This window comes from Somniosus microcephalus, chromosome 18 (genome assembly GCF_052327205.1).
Source record: "Somniosus microcephalus isolate GS21.2 chromosome 18, FLI_Smic_1.0, whole genome shotgun sequence".
NCBI lineage: Eukaryota > Metazoa > Chordata > Chondrichthyes > Squaliformes > Somniosidae > Somniosus > Somniosus microcephalus.
In genome coordinates, this window is record NC_141004.1 from 18,392,289 (window position 1) to 18,418,638 (window position 26,350).

Sequence of the window (26,350 nt, forward strand, 5' to 3'; positions counted from 1 at the left end):
AGTTAGGACACGGGGCAGTGAGCACAGGGGGCGATGGGTGAACGGGACTTGGTGCGAGTTAGGACACGGGGCAGTGAGCACAGGGGGTGATGGGTGAACGGGACTGTGTGTGAGTTAGGACACGGGGCAGTGAGCACAGGGGGCGATGGGTGAACGGGACTTGGTGCGAGTTAGGACACGGGGCAGTGAGCACAGGGGGCGATGGGTGAACGGGACTGTGTGTGAGTTAGGACACGGGGCAGTGAGCACAGGGGGCGATGGGTGAACGGGACTTGGTGCGAGTTAGGACACGGGGCAGTGAGCACAGGGGGCGATGGGTGAACGGGACTTAGTGCGAGTTAGGACACGGGGCAGCAGAGTTTTGGATGAGCTCAAATTTACGGAAGGTGCCAGGCGGGAGACATCAGAATAGTGAGGTGCTCTGCCACTCCGCCGATTGCCCACTCATGCGACTGCGCGGCCATAATCCTGCTTCTCGAACCTCCCCAACTCCTGGAACAGTGCCCTCCTCTCCCCACCCATTAAACTGCTACAGGTTCAGGCTCACAATATGTAAATGATGCTGAAGACAGGAACTGAGCCTTGTTCTGCACTCCTGTACTTGAGTGGCTGCTATTCTCGACAGGCCTGCCTCCTGCCACTTCCAACACTTCAAACGGAAATCGCCCCCCAACCGGTTTAGCAAGACAGCGACAAGTTAGCAGAGAATACAGCAGCTCCGCTCTGCGCTAAGACTATAGCTCAAATTAAATGAATTTTTACTTTGGTCAGCTGGGTGTCCGCTATGTTGTCAACAACTGGTCTTTGTGGTGAGAAAAGTTCATAAACTGATGACACGAGGGGAGGAAACAAACCCAGCTCTGGTCTGAAACACTGAAGGCAAACAATCTTCTGTTCCTTTCTCGAAGAAAATACAGCATTTTCTGATTCTTCTCATCTGTTCTTTGCCAGGTAGGTAAGACTTCAAGTTGGGTTAAACCGATAATCAGAATGTCAGTTTTATTGAGTGAATCACAGAAAAAATATAATGGCCCGTAATTTCCGATAGGAGGCTTCCTGCGTGCGAATGCCTCCGATCGGAAAAGAATGTGATTTAGCAAAGCATTGTGGGATCTTAAAAGGGCAATGTGTTCTGAAATGATAACAATAAAAATGATATAAATATGTGCAGTTTTCAGTCCTTATAGCTCAACTGCCTTCTGGAAAAAAAAATTAATATTAAAAGATTTCCCAAATGGCAGTCTTCAGCTCTTAAAGCTGAATTGCCTTCCAATCCTAACAAAAAAAGGGGAAAAGTGCTTCAGCATTAACACAAATGGCTCAGCATGCCAGGGAAGGGGCACCTAGGGTCTCGCATGCAGCACTGCAGCTTTGTGCAGTGGGTCAGCACTGCAAGAGAAGGCCTCTACCCACAGGGGCCAGGAGGCCCTCCAGAAAGAACGATGTAGGACCACATCACCGAGGCCGTCACTGCCAGCAGTGTCGTCCCCACCAGCTGGCTCGAGTGCCCAAAGGAGCTTCATGACCTCAGACCAGTGGTCAAGGTCAGTGAACTGCATCACGAGCCAGCAAGACACTTGGCCAGTGGCAGGGCTGAAAGGATATAAGATGCTGGTATCCTCATACGTTATCCTCCTTGCAGGCATCTCTTGCTTTCCTGCCCTCTCCTTACCACAACTCCACCCTTGTGCCTTCCTTATTTCACACACCCAAGAAATGCAGCCTGTCCAGCCAGTGATTGACCAAGAAGAGGGAGAGGAGACTGAAGAAGAAGAAACACCGTCACTCGATTTGACACTCGCAGCCACCAGCTCCTCAAGGTCGACCAGCAAGGCCATTTGCAGTGTCCCCCACTGAAAGTCAGCAGTCTTCCATCAGCCATGCTGCAGCACTGCGTGACACCACTAGGATAGGCAAAGGCACACACAAAACAATCGCTAAGGGAATGCACAAGGTGATTAGTTTATTTATTTATTTATTTTATTCGCTTGAGATGTGGGCGTCGCTGGCAAGACCAGCATTTATTGCCCATACTTAATTGCCCTTGAGAAGGTGGTGGTGAGCCACCTTCTTGAACCGCTGTAGTCCATGTGGTGAAGGTACTCCCACAGTGCTGTTAGGGAGGGAGTTCCAGGATTTTGACCCAGCGATATACTTCTAAGTCAGGATGGTGTGTGACTTGGAGGGGAACTTGGAGGTGGTGGTGTTCCCATGTGCCTGCTGCCCTTGTCCTTCTAGGTGGAAGAGGTCGCGGGTTTGGGAAGTGCTGCTGAAGAAGCCTTGGCGAGTTGCTGCAGTGCATCTTGTAGATGGTACACACTGCAGCCACAGTACACCAGTGGTGGAGGGAATGAATGTTTAAGGTGGTGGATGGGGCGCCAATCAAACGGGCAGCTTTGTCCTGAATGGTGTCGAGCTCCTTGAGTGTTGTTGGAGCTGCACTCATCCAGGCAAGTGGAGCGTATTCCATCACACTCCTGACTTGTGCTTTGTAAATGGTGGAAAGGCTTTGGGGAGTCAGGAGGTGAGACACCCACCACAAAATGCCTAGCCTCTGAGCTGCTGTTGTTGCCACAGTATTTATGTGGCTGATCCAGTTAAGTTTCTGGTCAATGGTGACCCCCAGGATGTTAATGTTGGGGATTCGGCGATGGTAATGCCGTTGAATGTCAAGGGGAGGTGATTAGACACTCGCTTGTTGGAGATAGTCATTGCCTGGCACTTCGGTGGCGCGAATGTTACCTGCCACTTATCAGCCCAAGCCTGAAAGTCATCCAGGTCTTGTTGCATGTGGGCATGGACTGCTTCATTATCTGTGGAGTTGTGAATGGTGCTTGTGGTAAACCACTGTTTGTATTCCACTGTGTACATGCCTGGACATGCCTCGGCTGACTCCTCCCACAAGTCCTAGTATAAAGGTGACTGCTCCCCAGCCCTTTGTATTTCTGGACCGGTCGACCACTCGAGGCAGACCTTCATTCTTTTGTTAATAAAAGCCTTTAGTTACTCTCTTAGCTCTCAGTCTTTTATGAGTAATTGATAGCGCATCAATTTTATTAACAAAATTTTTATAATGGAGAAGATCCTCACACCAGCATGCCTGGACTTAGATCATCGGGAGGCGGACTCATCCACCAAGTTTACTCACTGGCTTAAGTGTTTCGAAAAATTCCTGACCGCCTCCGCAGCAATCAAATCGGACGAGGACAAACTGGATGTCCTGACCTCCAAAGTGAACCACCGAGTGTACTCGGCCATCCAAGACGCGACCTCGTACGCGGACGCTATCAAGCTCCTCAAGGACCAGTACACGCGCCCAGTGAACGAAGTGTACGCCAGGCACCTTCTGGGGAGTCGTAAACAACAACCTGGGGAATCGACCGTGGAATACCTTCAGGCACTGTCTGTGCTTGGCCGGGCCTGTGGTTGTAAGGATGTAAAGGCCGCCGTGTACACAGAGGAACTTATCCAGGACGCTTTTGTAGCGGGCCACAGATCCAATTACACCCGACAGCGACTGTTGGAGCAGAGTGACCTCGACCTCAACAAGGCCTCTGAACTCGCACTATCATTGGATGCAGCCTACCGGGGCATGGATGCCTACTCCTCTGCACCGTGGACGCCGCGGGGAATGACAGCCTGGGACACGGTAGGACCGCCTCATAGCGCCGTGCCACCCCAGCAACGGCCCAACTACCGCAGCAGTGTCCCAAGGCCAGACAGCAGTGCCCCAAGGCCAGAAATGCTACTTCTGTGGCCAGGCAAAACACCCCAGAGCGCGCTGCCCGGCGAAAAACGCGATTTGCTCGGGCTGCGGGAAGAAGGGACACTACGCTAACGTCTGCAGGGCCAAAGCCACCCCGAACCCCAGCAGCGCCGCATGTGGGCCATGCGGGCCGCCATCTTGGGCCTCCCCGGCCATGTGCGAACCACCGGTACAGCAGCCATTTTGGACGCCTCCAGCCACATGGGGATCATGGACGCCGCCATCTTGGACGACAGCCGGAATGCAGCAGGCCCCCAACACCGCCTCATCTGATACCCGCAGCGACACACCGACCCCTACGCTGGCATCCGTTACACTGGACCAAGCGAGACCGCACCAGCTGGCCAGTTCCACAATGGACATTAAGGTAAATGGCCACGATACAATCTGCCTTTTTGACTCTGGGAGCACGGAGAGCTTCATCCACCCCGACACGGTGCGGCGTTGCTCTCTCCCAGTCCTGCCTGCGCAGCAGCGGATTTCTATGGCCTCCGAGTCCCAGTCGGCGGACATCGGCGGCTACTGCGTAGTGACACTCGTAGTAGACGGGACCGTGTACGATCATTTTAAACTTCTGGTCCTGCCCGACCTCTGCGCTGCCGTCCTGCTGGGGTTAGATTTTCAGTGCCACCTTAAAAGTGTTACGATGGCGTACGGTGGACCCCTACCCCCACTCACAGTCCGCAGCCAGCAGCTCCCAAATTGCCCGCCGCGCACCAGGTGCAACCTCTCCACACTCAGAGTCACCCCCCCCCCCACTGTTTGCTAACCTCACCCCCGACTGTAAGCCCATCGCCACAAAGAGCAGGCGATACAGTGCCGGGGACAGGGTTTTCATTAAAACCGAAGTGGAGCGGCTCCTGAAGGAAGGGATTATTGAGGGCAGCACCAGCCCCTGGCGAGCCTAGGTTGTGGTCGTTAAGACCGGCGAGAAGCAGCGCCTGGTCATCGACTACAGCCAGACAATAAATCGCTACACCCTGCTGGACGCCTACCCGCTCCCCCGCATAGCTGATATGGTCAACCAGATCGCGCAGTACCGCGTCTTCTCGACCATTGACCTGAAATCAGCGTACCACCAGCTCCCTATCCGCCCTGAGGACCGCCAGTATACTGCCTTTGAGGCAAACGGCCGCCTCTACCACTTCCTTAGGGTTCCCTTTGGCGTCACCAAAGGGAGATGGACCGGATGGTAGATCAAAATGCGTTGCAGGCCACTTTCCCATATCTGGACAATGTGACCATCTGCGGCCGTGACTTGCAGGACCATGACGCAAACCTCGAAAAATTCCTCCGCACCGCCCAACTCCTGAACCTGACATATAACAAGGAGAAGTGCATATTCCGCACAAACCGCCTCGCCATCCTTGGCTGTGTTGTGGAACACGGAGTCATCGGCCCCGACCCCGACCGGATGCGTCCCCTTATGGAACTCCCACTGCCCCACTGCCTCAAGGCCCTGAAGAGGTGCCTAGGGTTTTTCTCCTATTATGCCCAGTGGGTCCCCTACTATGCGGACAAGGCCCATCCGCTGATCAAGTCCACCTCTTTTCCCTTGACAGCAGAGGCCCGCTTAGCCTTCCACCGTATCAAGGAAGACATTGCCAAAGCCACCATGCACGCAGTGGACGAATCCATCCCCTTCCAGGTGGAAAGCGACGCGTCCGACTTTGCCCTGGCCGCTACCCTCAATCAGGCGGGGAGACTCGTGGCCTTCTTTTCACGAACCCTCCAAGGCCCGGAGACCAGACACTCCGCTGTTGAGAAGGAGGCCCAGGCGATTGTGGAGGCTGTGCGTCATTGGAGGCACTACCTGGCCGGAAAACGATTTACCCTGCTCACTGACCAACGTTCAGTTGCTTTCATGTTTAACAACAAGCAGAGGGGCAAAATCAAAAATGACAAGATCTTGAGGTGGAGAATCGAACTTTCCACCTACAATTACGAGATCTTGTACCGGCCCGGGAAGCTCAATGAACCCCCGGCTGCGCTATCGCGTGGCACCTGCGCCAGCGCGCAGATCGATAGACTGCGGGCCCTCCACAATGACCTCTGCCACCCGGGGGTCGCCAGGTTCTTCCACTTCATCAAGGCCCGCAACCTGCCTTACTCTATTGAGGAGGTCAGGACCATGACCAGGAACTGCCAAGTCTGCGCTGAGTGCAAACCGCACTTTTATAGACCAGACAGGGCCCACCTGATAAAAGCCACTCGCCCCTTCGAGCGCCTGAGCGTTGATTTTAAAGGGCCTCTCCCCTCCTCCGACCGCAATGTGTACTTCCTCAATATTATTGATGAGTACTCCCGTTTCCCGTTCGCCATCCCCTGCCCGGACATGACCAGTGCCACAGTCATTAAATGTCTGAACGACCTCTTCACCCTGTTCGGTTTCCCCAGCTATATCCATAGCGACCGGGGCTCATCGTTTATGAGCGACGAACTCCGTCAGTACCTGCTAACTAGGGGTATTGCCACAAGCAGGACCACCAGTTACAACCCCCGGGGGAACGGACAGGTGGAAAGAGAAAATGCGACAGTTTGGAAGGCCGCCCTGCTAGCCTTAAAGTCTAGGGGCCTTCCAACCTCCCGCTGGCAGGATGTGCTCCCCGATGCGCTCCACTCTATTCGGTCACTGCTCTGCACTGCCACTAACGCCACCCCTCATGAGGAAATATTTGTCTTCCCAAGGAAGTCCACATCGGGGACATCGCTACCGCCATGGCTGATGTCCCCAGGGCCAGTCCTACTGAGAAGGCACGTGAGGACCCATAAAACGGACCCCCTGGTCGCGAGGGTCGACCTCCTCCACGCCAACCCCCAGTATGCTTACATTGCATACCCGGACGGGCGGGAGGACACAGTCTCCATAAGAGACCTTGCACCCTCGGGGGCCGCAGTAACCCACTACTCACTACCACCCCCCCCCCCCACGATCCGATATCCAGCCCCAGCAGACGGCAGGCCTGGGCCCCGCGACCCGCTTGACATCTACGAGGACGACACGCCTGTGCCACAGCCCACGCAGGACTCGACGCCGGAAGCTCCACTACCCCTGCCGTCGCCACGCCGATCACAGCGGCAGACAAGACCTCCGGAGAGACTCCAATACACTAACTTTTAATACACTTCACCCCGCCGGACTCAATTTTAAACAAGGGGTGAATGTGGTAAACCACTGTTTGTATTCCACTGTGTACATGCCTGGACATGCCTCGGCTGACTCCTCCCACAAGTCCTAGTATAAAGGTGACTGCTCCCCAGCCCTTTGTATTTCTGGACCGGTCGACCACTCGAGGCAGACCTTCATTCTTTTGTTAATAAAAGCCTTTAGTTACTCTCTTAGCTCTCAGTCTTTTATGAGTAATTGATAGCGCATCAGTGCTGAACACTGCAGTCACCAGCGAACATCCCCATTTCTGACCTTATGTTGGAGGGAAGGTCATTGATGAAGCAGCTGAAGATGGTTGGGCCTAGGACACTGCCCTGAGGAACTCCTGCAGCGATGTCCTGGGGCTGCGATGATTGACCTTCAACCACCACAACCATCTTCCTTTGTGCTAGGTATGACTCCAGCCAGTGGAGCGTTTTCCCCCTGATTCCCATTGACCTCAGTATTACTAGGGCTCCTTGATGCCACACTTGGTCAAATGCTGCATTGATGTCAAGGGCAGTCACTCTCACCTCTGGAATTCAGTTCTGATGGGCCTTCAATAACCACAAAACTAGAAGTTATAGACTTAAACAAGTTGGCTTTTAATCACTAAGATCAGAGCTAACATCTCAACACGCTGACTGGTTCACAGGAATGAGTCATACAGATCCTGGGATCTTTATATAAGAGAAGTCAGGGGCAGAGCCAAGAGCCAAGACCTGGAACCTCCCAGGTTAGTCGGGAAAGAGGAAGTGAAACTATACACAGTGGGGGAGGGTAATATACATGAGTGCAAAACGAATACAGGATCAAGACAAACAGATTTTATTACATTCACCCCTTCTATAGATTTAGTCCATCGGGGTGATGTTCCTTAAAAGTTGGTATAAGTGAGTCTGTCAGGAGGTTTTGCAGTTCTCAGTGATCGGCGCAAAGCCGGTTGGGGTGCCTCTAGGGGAGTGGATTCTGGTTCCTCCGCTGTCCGGGCCTCCGCAGTGTCTTCCAGGTTATCTGCAGTGTCCTCCAGGTTAAAGTTGGGTATTGATACCTCTGGGCGTCCTGTCTCTTTGTAGTGTAGGTCTTCATCGGGTAGTCTCCCATCGTTCTCTCCGCTCCCCGAGGGAGCGAGGTCTTTTATGGAAACAGTGTCCTCTCGCCCGTCAGAGTATTCGACATAGGTGTACTGAGGGTTTGCATGGAGGAGCTGTACCTTTTCCACAAGGGGGTCCGTTTTATGGCCTCTCACGTGCTTCCGCAATAGTACTGTCCCCGGAGACGTCAGCCACGCGGGTAGAGATATGCCCGAGGTGGATTTCCGGGGGAAAACGAACATCTTTTCGTGAGGGTTAGCGTTAGTGGCAGTACATAACAGAGACCTTATGGAGTGGAGCAGGTCTGGGAGGACTTCCTGCCAGCGGGAGGTCGGAAGGCCTTTTGACTTTAAGGCTAACGTGACAGCCTTCCAAACAGTAGCATTCTCCCTTTCCACTTGCCCATTACCCCGGGGGTTGTAGCTAGTGGTTCTGCTAGTGGCTATCCCCTTTGAGAGCAAGAACTGGCGCAGCTCGTCACTCATGAATGACGTCCCCCTATCGCTGTGTATGTAGTTCGGCATGCCAAACATGCAGAATAGATTACAGAGACACTTGATGACCGTGGCACTGGTCATGTCTGGGCAGGGAATGGCGAAAGGGAAGTGGGAATATTCATCAATGATATTGAGGAAGTATACGTTACGGTCGGCAGAGGGAAGGGGTCCCTTGAAGCCCAGACTTAGGTGCTCGAATGGCCGTGTGGCTTTGATAAGGTGTGCACGGTCAGGCCTGTAGAAACGAGGCTTGCATTCCGCACAGATGCGGCAGGCTCTGGTCATTGCCCTGACCTCCTCGATGGAGTGGGGCAGATTGTGGGACTTTATAAAATGGTATAGTCGGGTGACCCCTGGGTGACAGAGGTCGTTGTGGAGACCCTGTAATTTGTCCGTATGAATGCTGGCACACATTCCCCGCGACAGGGCGTCTGGGGGTTCATTAAGGGCTCCCGGCCTGTACATAATATCATAGTCGAACGTGGATAGTTCGATCCTCCACCTGAGTATTTTGTCATTCTTGATTTTCCCCCTTTGTTTGTTATTAAACATGAAAGCCACCGACCGCTGGTCGGTGAGCAGGGTGAAACGTTTGCCGGCTAGGTAGTGTCTCCAGTGCCGCACTGCCTCCACTATAGCCTGTGCCTCCTTCTCGACAGAAGAGTGCCTGATTTCAGGTCCCTGAAGGGTTCGGGAGAAGAAGGCCACAGGTCTCCCAGCCTGATTGAGGGTCGCAGCTAAGGCAAAGTCTGATGCATCGCTTTCGACTTGAAAGGGAATGCATTCGTCCACTGCACACACTGCAGCCCTTTCAATGTCCTGTTTAATACTGGTGAAAGCCTCCCGAGCTTCAGCTGATAGTGGGAAGGACGTCGATTTAATGAGGGGTCGGGCCTTATCAGAGTAATTGGGCACCCATTGGGCATAATACGAAAAAAATCCCAGGCACCTTTTTAAAGCTTTGGGATTGTGTGGCAGGGGCAGTTCCTTTAGGGGGCGTAATCGGTCAGGGTCCGGTCCAATTACCCCATCTTCCACCACACAGCCGAGGATAGAGAGACGGGTTGTGTTGAAGACACATTTGTCTTCGTTGTAGGTTAGATTCAGCTTTAGGGCAGTTTTAAAAAATCTCGCAAGATTTAGATCGTGGTCTTGCTGGTTGTGCCCGCAGATAGTGACATTGTCCAGATAGGGGTAGGTAGCTTGCAGTTTATTCTCGTCAACCATGCGGTCCATCTCACGTTGGAAGACCGAGACCCCATTTGTTACTCCGAAGGGCACTCTGAGAAAATGGTAGAGGCGCCCGTTCGCCTCGAAGGCGGTGTATGGGCGGTCCTCCGTTCTAATGGGGAGCTGGTGATACGCGAATTTGAGGTCGATAGTCGAGAAGACTCGGTATTGCGCAATCTGGTTGACCATTTCTGATATGTGGGGTAAAGGGTAGGCGTCCAGCTGGGTATAAATATTAACAGTCTGGCTGTAGTCAATTACCATCCGTTTCTTTTCACTATTTTTAACTATGACTACTTGGGCACGCCACGGGCTGGTACTGCATTCAATAATGCCTTCCCGCAGGAGTCTGTCCACTTCCGCCTTGATAAAGTGTCTGTCTTCCAGACTGTACCATCTACCTTTGGTCGCTATGGGCCTACAGTTCGGAGCGAGATTAGCAAATAAAGAGGGCGGGCTGATTTTTAAGGTTGATAGGCCACAGACTGTGAGTGGCGGCTGGGACCCGCCATATGCTAGCGTGACACTTTCGTGGTGGCACTGGAAGTCCAGTCCCAAGATTACATTAACACAGAGTTCTGGCATCACGAGGAGTTTAAAATCCTTGTAGTCCGTGCCTTTTACAGTCAGTGTTACCACACAGCAGCCCAAAATGTCCGAAGTGTGGGGCTTAGCAGCCATAGCAATTCTGCTCCGTGTAGGGGTTACCGTTAATGAGTGCCGCCGTACCAGGCTAGGGTGGATAAAACTCTCGGTACTCCCACAGTCAATTAAACATTTCGTTAAATTCCCGTTTACCTGTATGTCCATCATGGATTTTGTCAACGGGTGTGGCCTGGATTGATCCACCGTGATCGAAGCCACTGTTGGGCCCTGGGCGGCCGTTGAGTCGGGAAAAGATGGCGGATCCCAAGATGGCGGCCCGCACGGCACGCACGAGGCGGTGACGGAGTTGGAAATCGGATTCCCCCTGCAGACTTTGCTAAAATGCCCCTTTTTCTTACATTTGAAGCATGTAGCGTCCTTCGCTGGGCATCGTTGTCTGGGGTGCTTGGCCTGGCCGCAGAAGTAGCATTTCGGGCCTCGAGACATTGCCGCTGTAGTAGGACTCCTGGGTGAACTTCTGTGTGGGGACTCCGGCGGCGTAGAGCTGGTCTGAGACCGGGATAGGGAAGATGGCTGATTCCAAGATGGCGGCCCCCTCGGCGCGCACGAGGCGGTGAGGGCCGCATGGCCGGAAGAATAAGAGTCAGAGTTTTTCTGGGCCACGTCCAGCGATCGCGCAGTGGCCACTGCCTTTTTTAAGTCCAGGACCTCCTTCTCCAGCAGTCTCTGCCAGATATAATTCGATTTGAGGCCCGTGATGAAGGAATCGCGGACCAATTCGTCAGAGTACGCGTTGGCCGTCACGGCCTTGCAGTTACAGTCCCGGACCAGGTCCTTTAGGCCCTGTAAGAAATCGTCCATTGATTCCTCTGGTCGCTGCCTGCGTGTAGCCAGCAGATGTCTGGCGTACACTTCGTTTACCGGCCTCTGGTATTGGGCCTTCAGGATAGTGATGGCCTCCGTGTAAGAGGTGGCGTCCCGGATGAACGAATAAATCCGATGACTTACGCGAGTAGTCAGTAGACTCAGTTTATCTACCTCGCTAGCGGATGAGGCCCCCGCGAAGAGTTCGAAGCATTTGAGCCAGTGTCCAAATTGATTTGATGCTTCAGCAGAATGTGGATCCAAGTCCAGACGCTCTGGTTTTAGGAGTCGATCCATCCTAGTATTCTTTAGTGATTAAAATTGATGGGCCTTCAATAACCACAAAACTAGAAGTTATAGACTTAAACAAGTTGGCTTTTAATCACTAAGATCAGAGCTAACATCTCAACACGCTGACTGGTTCACAGGAATGAGTCATACAGATCCTGGGATCTTTATGTAAGAGAAGTCAGGGGCGGAGCCAAGAGCCAAGACCTGGAACCTCCCAGGTTAGTCGGGAAAGAGGAAGTGAAACTATACACAGTGGGGGAGGGTAATATACATGAGTGCAAAACGAATACAGGATCAAGACAAACAGATTTCATTACAAGTTCCTTTGTCCATGTTTGGACCAAGGCTGCAATAAGGTCGGGAGCCGAGTGGTCTTGGCGGAACCCAAACTGGGCATCAGTGAGCCGGTTATTGGTGAGTAAGTGCCGCTTGATGGCACTGTCGATGACACCTTCCATCACTTTGCTGATGATTGAGAGTAGAATGATGGGGCAGTCATTGGCCGGATTGGATTTGTCCTGCTTTTTGTGGACAGGACATACCTGGGCAGTTTTCCACATTGTCGGGTAGATGCCAGTGTTGTAGCTGTACTGGAACAGCTTGGCTAGAGGCGCGGCTAGTTCTGGAGCGCAAGTCTTCAGCACGATAGCCGGATGTTGTCGGGGTCCATAGCCTTTGCTGTATCCAGTGCGCTCAGACGTTTCTTGATATCACGTGGAGTGAATCGAATTGGCTGAGACTGGCTTCTGTATTGGTGGGGACCTCGGGAGTATGCCGATATGGATCATCCGCTCAGTGCTTCTGGCTGACAACGCTTCAGCCTTGTCTTTTGTACTCACATGCTGGGCTCCACCGCCATTGAGGATGGGGATATTCATGGAGCCTCCTCCTCCCATTAGCTGTTTAATGGTCCACCACCATTCACGACTGGATGTGGCAGGACTGCCGAGCTTTGAGCTGATCCTTTGATTGTGGGATTGCTTAGCCCTGTCTATAGCATGCTGCTTTCGCTGTTTAGCATGCATGTAGTCCTGTGCTGCAGCTTCCCCAGGTTGACACCTCATTTTTAGGTATGCCTGGTGCTGCTCCTGGCATGCTCTTCTACACTCCTTATTGAACCCCTGGCTTGGTCTCCACAATGACTTTGCGGTGGTCACTGCTACCAATGCTGTCATGGACAGGTAGATTGGTGAGGACGAGGTCAAGTAGGTTTTTCCCTCACCACCTGTCACAGGCCCAGACTGGCAGCTATGTCCTTCAGGACTCGGCCAGTAGTTTTGCTACCGAGCCACTCTTGGTGCTGGACATTGAAGTCCCCCACCCAGACTACATTCTGTGTTCTTGCTACTCTCAGTGCTTCTTCCAAGTGGTGTTCAACATGGAGGAGTACTAAATCATCAGCTGAGGGAGGGCGGTAGGTGGTAATCAGCAGGAGGTTTCCTTGCCTATGCTTGACCTGAAGCCATGGGGGTCCAGAGTCAATGTTGAGGACTCCCAGGGCCACTCCTTCCCGACTGTATACCACTGTGCCGCCACCCCTGGGATAGTGATGGAGGAGTTTTGAACATTGGGTGAAAGGTATGATTCTGTGAGTATGACTATGTCAGGCTGTTGCTTGACTAGTCTGTGGGACAGCTCTCCCAATTTTGGCACAAATCCCCAGATGTTGGTGAGGAGGACTTTGCAGGGTCGACTGGGCTGGGTGTGCCGTTTCCGTGTCTGTAGCTGGTGCCGAGGTCGAAGCCGGGTGGTCCGTCTGGTTTCATTCTTATTATGTTTCGTAGCGGTTAGATACAACTGAGTGACTTGCTAGGCCATTTCAGAGGGCAGTTAAGAGTCAACCACATTGCTGTGGGTCTGGAGTCACATATCGGCCAGACCAGGTAAGGGCGGCAGATTTCCTTCATTAGTGAACCAGATGGGTTTTTACGACAATCCGATAGTTTCATGGTCACCATTACTGATACTAGCTTTTTAATTCCAGATTTATTTAATTAACTGAATTTAAATTCCCCAGCTGCCGTGGTGGGATTTGAACTCGCGTCTACTGGATCGTTAGTCCAGACCTCTGGATTACTAGCCCAGTGACATTACCACTACGCTACCGTTCCTGGTAAATTGATGTCATATTGGCTGCATATCTGAATAAAGTTGGATTGGAAAGTTTGTTTCCTGGTGGCTTTTATTTCAGCATTTTGGCCAAGAGGATGTTGTGATGGACAGTAACAGAGGGAGGCTAAAGTGTGGGACTAATGTAACGCTATATAAATACAAGTTGTTGTTGTTAATGTTGAAAGGGGAATTGGGGTTGTGGTCACTGGTACTGCAGGCAGATGATTCCATCCTGGGTATTCCGGCTAGAAAGGGGCTGTCTGGGTTGCATCCTTCCTCCTGCGTCTTCCTCTTCTGCTTCTTCCTCTTCCCTCTGCGAACAGCTTGTCCCCTTTACTGCCTCTGCTACAGCTCCATGTGCCCCTCAGGACTGTGAGCAAGTGGTCTTCTCGGAGGCAAATTACTGCGGATGCTGGAAATCTGAAATAAAAGCAGAAAATGCTGGAAATATTCAGTAGGCCATGCAGCATCTCAACCTGAAACATTTGTTTCTCTCTCCACGGATGCTTCCTGACCTGCTGAGTATTTCCAGCATTTTCTGTCTTCACAGAGGCCTTTTTTTTAACCATCCAAAGCCTCGCAAGCATCCAGCAGTACTCTCTGCACACTTTAACAACTTTTTAAATGTATTGCATCAAGCCACTACTTCAATAAAATACAAAAAAAACTCCAAAAAGCTGAAATCCAAACTTAACTGAAAGATGTGTGTGTCCCTTTAAGGAGTGCTGACAGCATCTCTGCAGGGCAGCTTCACGCACATTTTTCTCTGCGTATGTAGGACAGGGCGTTCTGGTGTGTGAGAGCATCCACAATAGCAGCGGTGGCGTCAATTCAGGCGTTGCACGCCGATTGACGTCACAATCTGCTTATTTAAATTTGAGAGGCCAGTGCTGTGGCCCTCACCAAAATGGTGGCCACCGTGTCCTGCACCGGGAGCGGGCGAAAGCGAGGCTGCTGCCAATTTTTCAGCAAAACTGGTGCTACAACGGGGAATTTCTCGGCTTATGTACCCATGTGCATGCCTTTGGAAGACTTCTGTAATGTGCCTTGTGCAACAGTTAACAGCATTTCCATTGACCCCTGAGATATCTGCCACTCAGTTCCTGGAAGGTATGTCAGTGTTGAGAGTGTTGGATCCGTGATTCTTTAAATAGGATGTTTCCCCAAGAACTACACGGAGGCTGTAACTTAACAATCAACAGGTGTTTACTAGAGTAGAGTAGTCTCAAGACTGAAGTACAGAAGCCTGCTCCGGCTTTATATACAGGTGTGGTCACTGCCGGTACTACAGTATACAGGAGCTGTAAAACAGTTCTCTCTTAAAGGTACATACACAACAATTCCTCCCCTTTTAGATTAACAGTACCATAACATTCATTTAACAATTAACATTTTTAACATGCAACATTAACTGAAAATAGTCCATTTATAAATTCAGTCTTTGGGGCGGCTTCCTGATCCTTTCTGGATAGCGCCTTCCCTGAGGTTCTTGTTCTTGGTGCGGAGGCGATTCTGGCCCCCTTTCGTCGGTTAGTTCATCAGTTTCCACTGCTACTGTTTCTGAGGTAGATGCTACCGGTATGTCGGGTTCATCCCCAGGTACGCGAGACATGGGGTTGACTCGTTCCTGTGACGCTAAGATCTGGTCGACGTGGCGTCTCACAATGTTCTCCCCGACATCCACTGTGTACATTAATGGCCCCTGCCGTGTGCATATCGTTCCGGGTTGCCATTTCTCTGTTCGGTAGTCACGGGCCAAGACTGGTTGTCCTACATTGAAGCTCCTTGTCGGCTTCTCATTGATGTGCTGGAATTGTTTATCCTCAACATTTTTTCGCACATTTGGTCTGAGCAAATCCAGACGAGATCTCAACCTTCGGTTAAAGAACATCATGGCCGGGGTCTGGTTGGTAACTGCATGTGCCGCATTTCTGTAGGCTAACAGGAAATTGTCCACCTTATGCTGTAGTGGAATTTCATCATCGCACATGGCCTTTATCGCCTTTTTAAAGGTTTGTACGAACCTCTCAGCCAATCCATTTGTGGCTGGATGATACGGGGCGGATGTGTAATGCCTTACTCCATTCCTTCTCATAAATTTCCGAAACTCTTCGGACACAAACTGTGGTCCATTATCAGAGCAAATCTGCTCTGGCAAGCCGTTCCTGGTAAATATGGTCGGTAGGACTGCAATCGTTTTCTCTGTAGTGGTTGAGGACATTTTTATCACCTCAGGCCATTTCGAGTGCGCATCCACTGCTATTAAGAACATTGAGTCCATGAATGGACCAGCAAACTCAAGATGCACCCGTTGCCATGGAGAGGAGGGCCACTCCCATGGGTGTAGAGGGGCATGTGGTGGTGCATTTTGGACCTTCTGGCATCCTGAGCAGCTCTTGGTTAGGTCCTCGATTTGTTGATCAATCCCCGGCCACCACACATAAGCCCTAGCAAGGCTTTTCATTTTTACCCCTCCCAGATGACCTTCGTGAAGCTCATTGAGCACTCTCTCCCTTAACTTGGGTGGAATTACCACTCGGGATCCACACATCACTGTCCCCTGGCATACTGACAGCTGTTCGCTTCTGGATGAGAATGCTGGCAACAGTGAGTCGCCATGTGTTGGCCATCCCCTCACCGTCAAATCATATACCCGAGACAGTGTCGGATCATTGCGGGTCTCCTCTATATCCGCGTTAGTTACTGGCAATCGTTCAATTATTGACGAATAAAATATCTCGATCGGGTCCACTGCTAGTGCTTCCTCCACAGTAGGCAGTGGCAAGCGTGATAGTCCATCAGCGTTTCCATGCTGTTTCGTGCCTTTATATTCTATTTCATATTGGTTCGCCCCTAGAAAAAGGGACCATCTTTGTAACCGTTGCGCAGTCATCACCGGAATGCCCTTCTTTGGATTAAAGATGGAGACAAGTGGTTGGTGGTCAGTCAGCAAGGTGAACTTCTGCCCATGCAGATAGTGGTTGAATTTTTTTACTCCCCATACTAGGCTGAGGGCCTCCCTGTCGATCTGGGCGTAGTTGCGCTCGGCTGAGGTTAGTGACCGAGACGCAAAGGCTACTGGCCTCTCCAACCCGTCTGGGAATTTGTGCGACATCACCGCTCCAATACCATAGGGTGATGCATCACATGCCAACCGAATTGGTAGTGCTGGGTTGAAATGGGCCAACACCTCTTTTGATGTGATCAATTCTTTGCACTTCTGGAAAGCTCGTTTACATTCGTCATTCCACTTCCATGGTACCCCTGTTTGCAGTAGGGTATTCAGTGGGTGTACTACTGTATACAAATTTGGTAAGACCTTATGGTAGTAGTTTACCAGCCCAAGGAACGACCTCAGTTGTGACACATTTTCCGGTGCTGGAGCCTTGACTACTGCCTCAATCTTTTCAGGAGACTTATGTAACCGTTCTTCATCAATAATGTGGCCACAATACGAGATCTGCTTCTGGAAAAACTCGCACTTGTGGCGATTAGCTCGTAGCCCATATTCCTTTAATCGAGTGAGCACCTTCTCCAGGTTGGCGAGGTGATCACTGTCATTTTCGCCCGTGACCAGGATGTCGTCCAAATAACACTGGGTCCCTGGAATCCCTTGCAGTACTTGATCCATTGCCCTTTGCCAAATAGCCGGAGCCGATGCTACCCCGAACACCAGTCGGTTGTATTGATAGAGACCTTTATGAGTGTTGATCGTGAGGTATTGTTTCGAGGCTTCTTCTACCTCCATTTGCAAGTACGCCTGGGCCAGATCAATTTTGGTGAAGCGTTTACCTCCAGATAGCGAGGCGAAAATATCCTCAATCCGTGGAAGCGGATATTGTACCGTGTGAAGGACTGGGTTCACTGTCACCTTAAAATCCCCACGGATGCGAACCTTCTTTGGTTCCCCAGGCGTATTACTCAACGACCTCTTCATTACAGGGACGATGGGTGTAGCCCACTCGCTCCAGCCTACTTTGGACAGTACTCCTGAACGTTCCAACCCTTCCAGCTCTGCTTCAACGGCTGGTCGGATCGCATAAGGCACCGGTCTGGCCTTAAAAAACTTTGGACTTGCATTTTCCTCTATTTTAATCGTTGCTGTTATGCCTTTTAGTGTTCCGAGTCCCTCCTGGAACATTTCTTGTGCGTCAGTTAGCATTTTTGACAGTCTTCCAGGTGTGGCGTCGTCATCCTTTTTGGCCTCAACCTTCAGTGCCTGTATGGAATGCCAATCTAATTGTATCTTCCGGATCCATTCACGTCCTAGTAGTGGTGGTCCTCCATCTGGCAATACATATAGGTCAATTTTAGGTATTTCCTGGCCTTTGCATATCACTTTCACCCTTATTTTTCCTTTGGGGTAGACTTTTTGCCCCGTGTACGTCTTCAAGACAATCTTTGTAGCTTTCAAGGGTATATGTGGAAATAGCCGCTTGTAGACCCTTTGGTTTATGACTGTTAGGGCTGATCCAGTGTCCAATTCCATTTTCACTTGGACTCCGTCTATCTTGAGTGTGACCCAGATAGTCTGGTGGTCCTCCATTTTGGTTACCTTATGTAGTTTCAGACAACCCAGCTCCTTGTTTCCGGAGTCTGTATCATTTCCCTGTTCGTCTGAACTACTGTCCATCACCTTATGTACCTTTTTGTACTTCTCCTGTGGCGATTTCTTGCTGTTGGTTTTCTTCCCTGACCTGCAGACTCTTGCTATGTGTCCTGTTTTTCCACACTGTCTGCGCAGTTGGTCCTTGAACCAATAATCCTTCTGATCGTGTGTTGTTCTGCCACAGCGATAACACTTCCCTGCTCCATATGACATTTCATTGGTGCCGTATTCTTGCGGTCTCCGTTGTATCTCTGCAGCGCCCCGTGCGGCTGCTTCGTGTGATACTGCCATGCTGAAAGCCTTGTCCAGCGTAAGATCCTTTTCTGATAAAAGCCGTTTCTGGGTTCCTTCACTTTGAAGCCCACACACAAACTTGTCCCTTAACTGGCAGTGTTTCGATAATTTGTGCAGTTCCGTTAAGTACTCAGCATTACTTTTGTCTTTATGCTGGTTCCTTTTGTGGAACATAAGTCTTTCTGCTATCAGCAGCGGTGTGGGGCTTAAGTGGTCCTGTAGGATTTCTACTATGCTTTCGAAATTCTTCTCCACGGGCTTCTCTGGGGTTATCAGGTTTCGCAGTAAGCCATAAGTTTTTGCACCCATGGAATTTAACAAAACCAGTGCTTTCCTAGCATCTGGCACTTCATTCGCCCTGCAGTACACCTCAATGCGTTCCACATATGTCGCCCAATCTTCGACTTCATTGTCGAACACCGTGATACTGCCATTCTTCGCCATCCCTGTGTGTAATTTAACTGTCTAAATGGCGTCTCCCGCGTTCTCCCTTCTTCTCCGCTGGAACAAAATGGCGTCTCCCGCGTTTTCCTTCCTTCCCGCGCTCGCCCTTCTTCTCCGCTGCGGCTTCAAAAAAAATGGCGTCTCCCGCGCTCTCCCTTCTTCTCCGCGGCTCAATGGCGTCTCCCGCGCTCTCCCTTCTTCTCCCCGCGGACGCGGTTCAGCCCTTGAGCCCTGGCTGTGCTCTGCGCGTTCTCCTGTGCGCCTTTCCCGTTGCCGTCGCTTGGTCCTGAACCCGGCTGCTGCTTTACCCTCTCTGCTTGTTTTTCCTCGACGCCGCTCGGTTCTTTAACCCCCGGCCGCGCCCTGTGCGCTTCACCCTCTCTCTTACCCCATCGATGCTGCTCGGCTTTTCTACGCCGTTGGTCGGCTCCCGCCGCCGCTGTCCGGGAAGGGTGTGCGCTGCACCTGTTGCCAGTCTGTTGCTGGATCGTTGTGGCTCTCAACAGCCACTCCTGCGATGTTCACTTGCTGCCAGATGACTGGGTGGTTGCTCGTGGTCGACGCCTGTGCTTCTGGCCTCGACTTTCTTCCACCATCCTCCCGGAGCGACTCCTTGACGGGAAATGCAGAGTTGCAGGCAGATTCGAATCAACCTCGTCGCCACTGTTGGATCCGTGATTCTTTAAACAGGATGTTTCCCCAAGAACTACACGGAGGCTGTAACTTAACAATCAACAGGTGTTTACTAGAGTAGAGTAGTCTCAAGACTGAAGTACAGAAGCCTGCTCCGGCTCTATATACAGGTGTGGTCACTGCCGGTACTACAGTATACAGGAGCTGTAAAACAGTTCTCTCTTAAAGGTACATACACAACAGAGAGCTGTGGTAACTATGACTTCACCTAACAGCACAGTTTAACTGTTGACTGCTTCTTCAGGTCTTTTGGCAGCACATTATGTAGATCAATTAAGAAGTCTTTGCTCAGCTTTAGCCTCTCCTTTTCTTTAAGATTTATAAAACTACATCCAGCTTAGTAATGCTTCCCTCTGGGGTCATTTGTCCACACCATGGTGTGGCTCGTATGTCCCCTGTACTCCTGTCCACTGTTTCTTCCATCTGCATCATCTGGTGTCCAATAAATGGACCAGCACCCATGATGCTTGCCTATAAAAAGCCCTGTAATATTGTAGTGCTTGTTCAGCCACTTGCACACACTACCCTTCATTTAGTAACTAACACCTCCTGACATTGTACATTCACAGGTTTCTGTCACACACCCACGCTGAGAATATCAACACATTTTTCTTGCAGTTTCAAACCACCATGGCCACCTCAAGTTGCAACACGCTTGCACACACATTTTATTCAGCACCCAACTCTTTCAACCCTTACAGTATTTGAGGAGTTAATTAAATTGTACTAAAGCTGAATTTGTGTTCATTTAGGATAGAACATTCACTCGCAGCATTCTCTTGACAACAATGATTTCTTACCTGTTGAAACCAGTGGGAAAATTCAGGATTCTGAACGCAATCTGTTGTACATGGAGAAAATTTTCACTCTTAACAAACCTAAAGGGAGTTAGCTCTCATTAACCACAGCAGTGGCTTGAGAAGCACATTCATTTATTGTTGTTCCCTCATTAGTGGGATCAACAACAGCAATAAGTTGTATTTATATCGCGCCTTTAACATAGTAAAACGTCCCAAGGCACTTCACAGGAACGTAATCAGATAAAAATTGATACCGAGCCAAAGGAGACATTGTGACAGGTGACCAAATGTTTGGTCAAAGAGAGTGGAGAGTTTTAGTGAGGAAATTCCAGAGTTTAGGACCTAGACAGCTGAAGACGCATTGCGCATGTGATAAGAATGTGATTTCAGGAGAACCCAACTGATGTCGACAATATAACTGCTAGAGTGGTATCAAGGCTGAGGGACTTCCGTGACGTGGAGAAACTAGAAAAGCTGAGATTGTTCTCCTTGGAGCAGAGAAAGTGATGGAGAGATTTAATAGAGGTGTTCAAAATTATGAAGGTCCACTGACAGGAGAGTCAGTAACCGGAGTACATAGATTTAAAATAATTGGCAAAAGAGTCAGAGGGGAAGTTGAGAATTATTTTTAAGCCATGAATTATTAAGATCTGGAATGCGCTGCCTGAAATAATGGTGGAAGCAGATTCAGTAGCACCTTTCAAAAGGGAATTGGATATATACTTGTAAAGGAAACATTTGCAGGGCGATGGGGAAAGAGTGGGGTAGTGGGACTAATTGGAGAGCTTCCAAATAGACAGCACAGGCGCAGTAGGCTGAATTACCCCCTTCTGTGCTCCATGATTCTATGACACACATTATAGACAGATCGATCGATATGTGTTAATGGGAGCAGTAAGATAAACACTTACACATTCCTATAGGCATCTGTAGACTTAAACCTTTGAACTAATGATGGGACTGACTCAGGCTATGTGCATCTCCCAAGAATTGAGCACATAAACTCGTCTAAGGCTTCAGTGCAGTAGTGAGGGAGCGCTGCATTGTTGGAGGTGCTGTGTCCTTTGTATTAGATGTTAAACCGAGATCCTGTCTGTTCAGGTGGAGGCTAAATATTCCGTGTAAGTACTTGAAGAAGAGTAGCAAACTCTCCTGGTGTCTTATTATCATAGAATGATAGAATGATAGAATGATGCAGCACGGAAGGAGACCATTCAGCCCATCGTGCCTGTGCAGGATCTTTGGTACAGCTATGCAATAAATCCCAGTCCCCTGCTCTTTCCCCTTAGCCCTGTAATCTTCTTTTCCTTCAAGTATTTATCCAATTCTTTTTTGAATGTTACTAATGAATCTGCTTCAACCACCCTTTTAGGGAGTGCATTCCAGATCACAACAACTCGCTGTGTAAAAAAATGTTTCCTTATGTCTCCTCTGGTTCTTTTGCCAATCACCTTAAGTCTGTGTCCTCTAGTTACTGACCCTTCTGACACTGGAAACTGTTTCTCCTTCTTTACTCTGTCAAAACCATTCGGAACACCTCTATCAAATCTCCTCTCAACCTTCTGTGCTGTAAGGAGAACAACCCGAACCAAAATACGATAGACTCTGGAACAGTACCCATGGATTGGCGGGTAGCTAATGTTACCCCACTGTACAAAAAGGGTGGTAGAGAGAAAACGGGGAATTACAGACCGGTAAGCCTGACATCGGTAGTGGGGAAAATGCTAGAGTCCATTATAAAAGATGTAATAGCAGAGCACTTGGAAAAAAGTGACTGGATCGGACAAAGTCCACATGGATTTTCAAAAGGTAAATCATGCTTGACTAATCTACTGGAATTTTTTGAGGATGTAACTAGTAAAATAGATAAGGGAGAACCAGTGGATGTGGTGTATTTGGATTTTCAAAAGGCTTTCAATAATGTCCCGCATAAGAGATTAGCGTGTAAAATTAAGGCACATGGGATTGGGGGCAAGGTATTGACTTGGATAGAGAACTGGTTGGCAGACAGAAAGCAAAGAGTTGGAATAAACAGCTCTTTTTCCGAGTGGCAGGCAGTGACTAGTGGGGTACCGCAGGGATCGGTCCTTGGACCCCAGCTATTCACAATATATATTAATGATCTGGACGAGGGAACTAGATGTAATATCTCCAAGTTTGCAGAGGACACAAAGCTGGGTGGGCGTGTGTGCTGTGAGGAGGATGCCGAGAAACTCCAGTATGATTTGGACAGGTTGGGAGATTGGGCAGAAGCATGGCAGATGCAATATAACGTGGATAAATGCGAGGTTATCCACTTTGGTGTCAAAAACAGGAAGGCAGATTATTATTTGAATGGCAATAGATTGGGAGAAGGGGAAGTGCAACGAGACCTGGGCGTCCTTGTGCACCAGTCGCTGAAGGTAAGCATGCAGGTGCAGCAGGCGGTTAAGAAGGCAAATGATATGTTGGCCTTCGTAGCGAGAGGGTTTGAGTACAGGAACAAGGATGTCTTGCTGCAGTTGTACAGGGCCTTGGTGAGACCACATCTTGAGTATTGTGTGCAGTTTTGGTCGCCTTAACTGAGGAAGGATGTTCTTGCCATGGAAGGAGTTCAACGAAGATTCACCAGGCTGATACCTGGGATGGCAGGAATGACGTATGAGGAGAGATTGGGTCGATTGGGCTTGTTCTCACTGGAGTTTAGAAGAACGAGAGGGGATCTCATCGAAACCTATAAAATTCTAACAGGACTAGACAGACTAGATGCTGGAAGGATGTTCCCGATGGTCGGGGAGTCCAGAACCAGGGGTCACAGTCTAAGGATAAGGGGTAAGCCATTTAGGACAGAGATGAGGAGGAATTTCTTCACCCAGAGAGTGGTGAACCTGTGGAATTCTCTGCCAAAGAAGGCAGTAGAGGCCAATTCATTAAATATATTCAAGAAGGAGTTGGATATATTTCTTAAAGCTAAAGGGATCAAGGGATATGGAGAGAAGGCAGGAACAAGGTACTGAATTTGGATGATCAGCCATGATCTCATTGAATGGCGGAGCAGGCTCGAGGGGCCGAATGGCCTACTCCTGCTCCTATCTTCGATGTTTCTACCCCAACTTCTCCAGTCTCTCCACGTAACTGAATTCCCTCATCCCCGGTACCATTCTAGCATGGGAACACCACCACCTCCAAGTTCCCCATCAAGTCACACACCATCCTGACTTAGAAATATATTGCCGATCCTTCATCGTGGCTGGGTCAAAATCCTGGAACTCCCTCCCTAACAGCACTGTGGGAGTACCTTCACCACACGGACTGCAGTGGTTCAAGAAGGCGGCTCACCACCACCTTCTCAGGAGCAATTAGGGATTGGCAATAAATGCTGGCCTTGCCAGCGATGCCCACATCCCTTAAACGAATAAAAAAAATACAAAATCTCCTCTGCACCCTCCAAGGCCTTGGCATCCTTCCTAAAGTGTGGTGCCCAGAATTGGACACAATACTCCAGCTGGGCCTAGCCAGTGTTTTATAAAGGTTTATAGTGTAACTTCCTTGCTTTTGTACTCTATTCCTCTGTTCATAAAGTCAAGGATCCCATCTGCTCTTTTAACAGCCTTCTCAACTTCTGCTACCTTCAAAGATTTGTGTACATGGTGGAGATGATACCAGAGACAGCGAGGAGGATGAATACTGTATATCCCAACATCCATCACACAGTTGTGGCACTGGTAATAGTTTTTGTAGCTTTTAATATCTACATGCTTTCTGTTTGATGCAACCATACAAGTTCCCAGTTCTGGAAAGTACTGGGTGTTGTATAAAATTGTAGAATTAGGCAGACTTTCCTGTTGCACTAATGGATAACATTTTCTATTCTGATTTAAGAAAGAAATAACTTGCATTTATATAATGCTTGTTGTTCTTCTTAATATTCATCCTCTTCTATCCCACTCTGAGAGTGGAACACTGAATTCAATCTCTATAACTTTCAAATAAATGGATAAAACAATGATTGGAGCAGCCCATCTGTAAGAAAACACTTCCTGAAAGCCCAGCAGATAGAGAGACTCATTCTGTGTCATGGGGTCAAGTAATTTCCTATAGGAGTGACATGGGACACAGTGGAAAATATTGAGCATGAAAAACAAAAAGTGTCAGTCTTGGCTCAGTGGGTCGCACTCTCACCTCTGAATCGAAGTCCCCATTCTAGAGACTTCAGTGCAGTACTGAGGGAGTACTGCACTGTCAGTCGATGCTATACTTCGGTTGAGATGTTAAACCAAGGCCCCGCCTGCCCTTTCAGGTGGACATAAAAGATCGCACTATTTGGAGAAGAGCCATGGGTTCTCCCATTGTTCTGGCAACACCAACACCTGAAAATTCAGATGATCTGGTCATTTATTTCATTGCTGTTGGTGGGAGCTTGCTGTGTGCAAATTGGCTGCCACGTTTCCTACATTACAACAGAGACTACACTTCATAAGTACTTTACTGGCTGTAAAGCGCTTTGGGACGTCCTGAGCTTGTGGAAGTTCTTTTTTCCCTCCTTTCTTTAAAAATGTTAAGCCAGCCACAGAGGATTACCTGTGAATTGTGTTGCTGAGCAAATTAGACAACAGATGAATCAATGACTTGTAAAATATTCATTATTAAATTATTGTCCGGATTATAATGCTTGTAAAACTATTACAGATGACTTTTGAATTCTATACACTTAGAAATAAATCCCAGTGCTTTGTTAGCATTTTGAATTGCTTTGCTGACCTGCGATGCTGCTTTTTTAATGATTTGTGCACCTGCATCCCCAGATCCCTTTGCTCTTCTACCCCATTCAGATTCTTAGGGGGCTAAATTCAGTTGATTGGCGCCTCCCGTTAACGCCCTAAGAGGACCCTAATGGGGCGCAAATCAATTAGCGCCTGGGCGCGGCACCGCTAACGCCTCCCGCGAAATTCAGTGGGAGGTTAGCAGCGGTGCTAACCGTTAGCGGCGCTGCGCCGCCGGCGTTGACGTCATATTGGGTGGTGCCCCCCTGACTTACTGCCGGACGGTATGTCCGCCGGGGTCAGGGGGGCCTACCTGCAGTCGGGGCGGCGCTAGTTAAAAGGGAGGTGGTGGGCGGCCATTTTTATTACTGGCCGCCTGCCAGCACCTGCCCCCGTTGCTGTCCCCGGCCCCTGTGAAGCCCCCCCACGGGGTGCCGGCTGCTCTCCGTGAGCCCGGCACTCCTCTTGAGTGCCAGGCGCGTTTGCCGGCACTCCCAATCCCTGGTGGCCCAGCTGGGCGCCGGGACGCGCTGCACCAGGCCCCTCCCCTTTAATAAGGGGAGGAAGGCCTGCAGTACCGCAGCGTGATGTCCCGCAGCGCAAGGCGCTGCAGCACGTAGTGCCGCGATATTGGCTCGCAGCACCCCAAGAGGGACGCGGGGCGCTTCCAGTAGCGCCCCTCTCTCTCTTGGGGCGCTACCTGGGAAAATCGATCGCAAGGGCGCTTACCCTTTATTCTCTCGTGTAGGTGATGTTTCTGTTTTTGTACCAAAGTGCATCACCTCATATTTATCTATGTTGAAGTTCATTTGCCATTTAACTGCCCAGTCTGCAAGTTTTCTAACGTCTTATATTATGTTGAATTCTTCCTCAGTGTTATCCCCCAGTTTGGTATCATCTCCAAATTTTGATATTGAGTTACTTATTTCTAAGTCCAAATCATTAATGTAAATTATGCATAACAGTGGTCCCAGCACTGATCCTTGTGGAATACCGCTTTCTACTTTCCTCCAATCTGAATAGCTACTGTTTTCTATTTTTTGCCAATTTATTATCCATTCGGATATTTGTCCCCAGACTCCACATGCCCTAACCTTTGTAATGAGCCTTCTGGGTGGTACTTTATCAAAGGTTTAAAAAAAAAATCTAAGTATATGACA

At 49.8% G+C, this 26,350-nt stretch overlaps 1 protein-coding gene across 2 annotated transcripts in view; it reads left to right on the forward strand.

Moving 5' to 3' along the window:
• Positions 1–214: 214 nt before the first annotated feature.
• Positions 215–26,350, forward strand: part of LOC147105067 (uncharacterized) — a 61,909-nt gene continuing 35,773 nt past the window's right edge. For both annotated transcript variants that reach the window (XM_086011130.1, XM_086011131.1), the window contains exons 1-2: positions 215–951; positions 24,038–24,152. The gene's annotated coding sequence lies outside the window, so the exon portion shown is untranslated. The remainder of the gene's footprint in view (positions 952–24,037; positions 24,153–26,350) is intronic.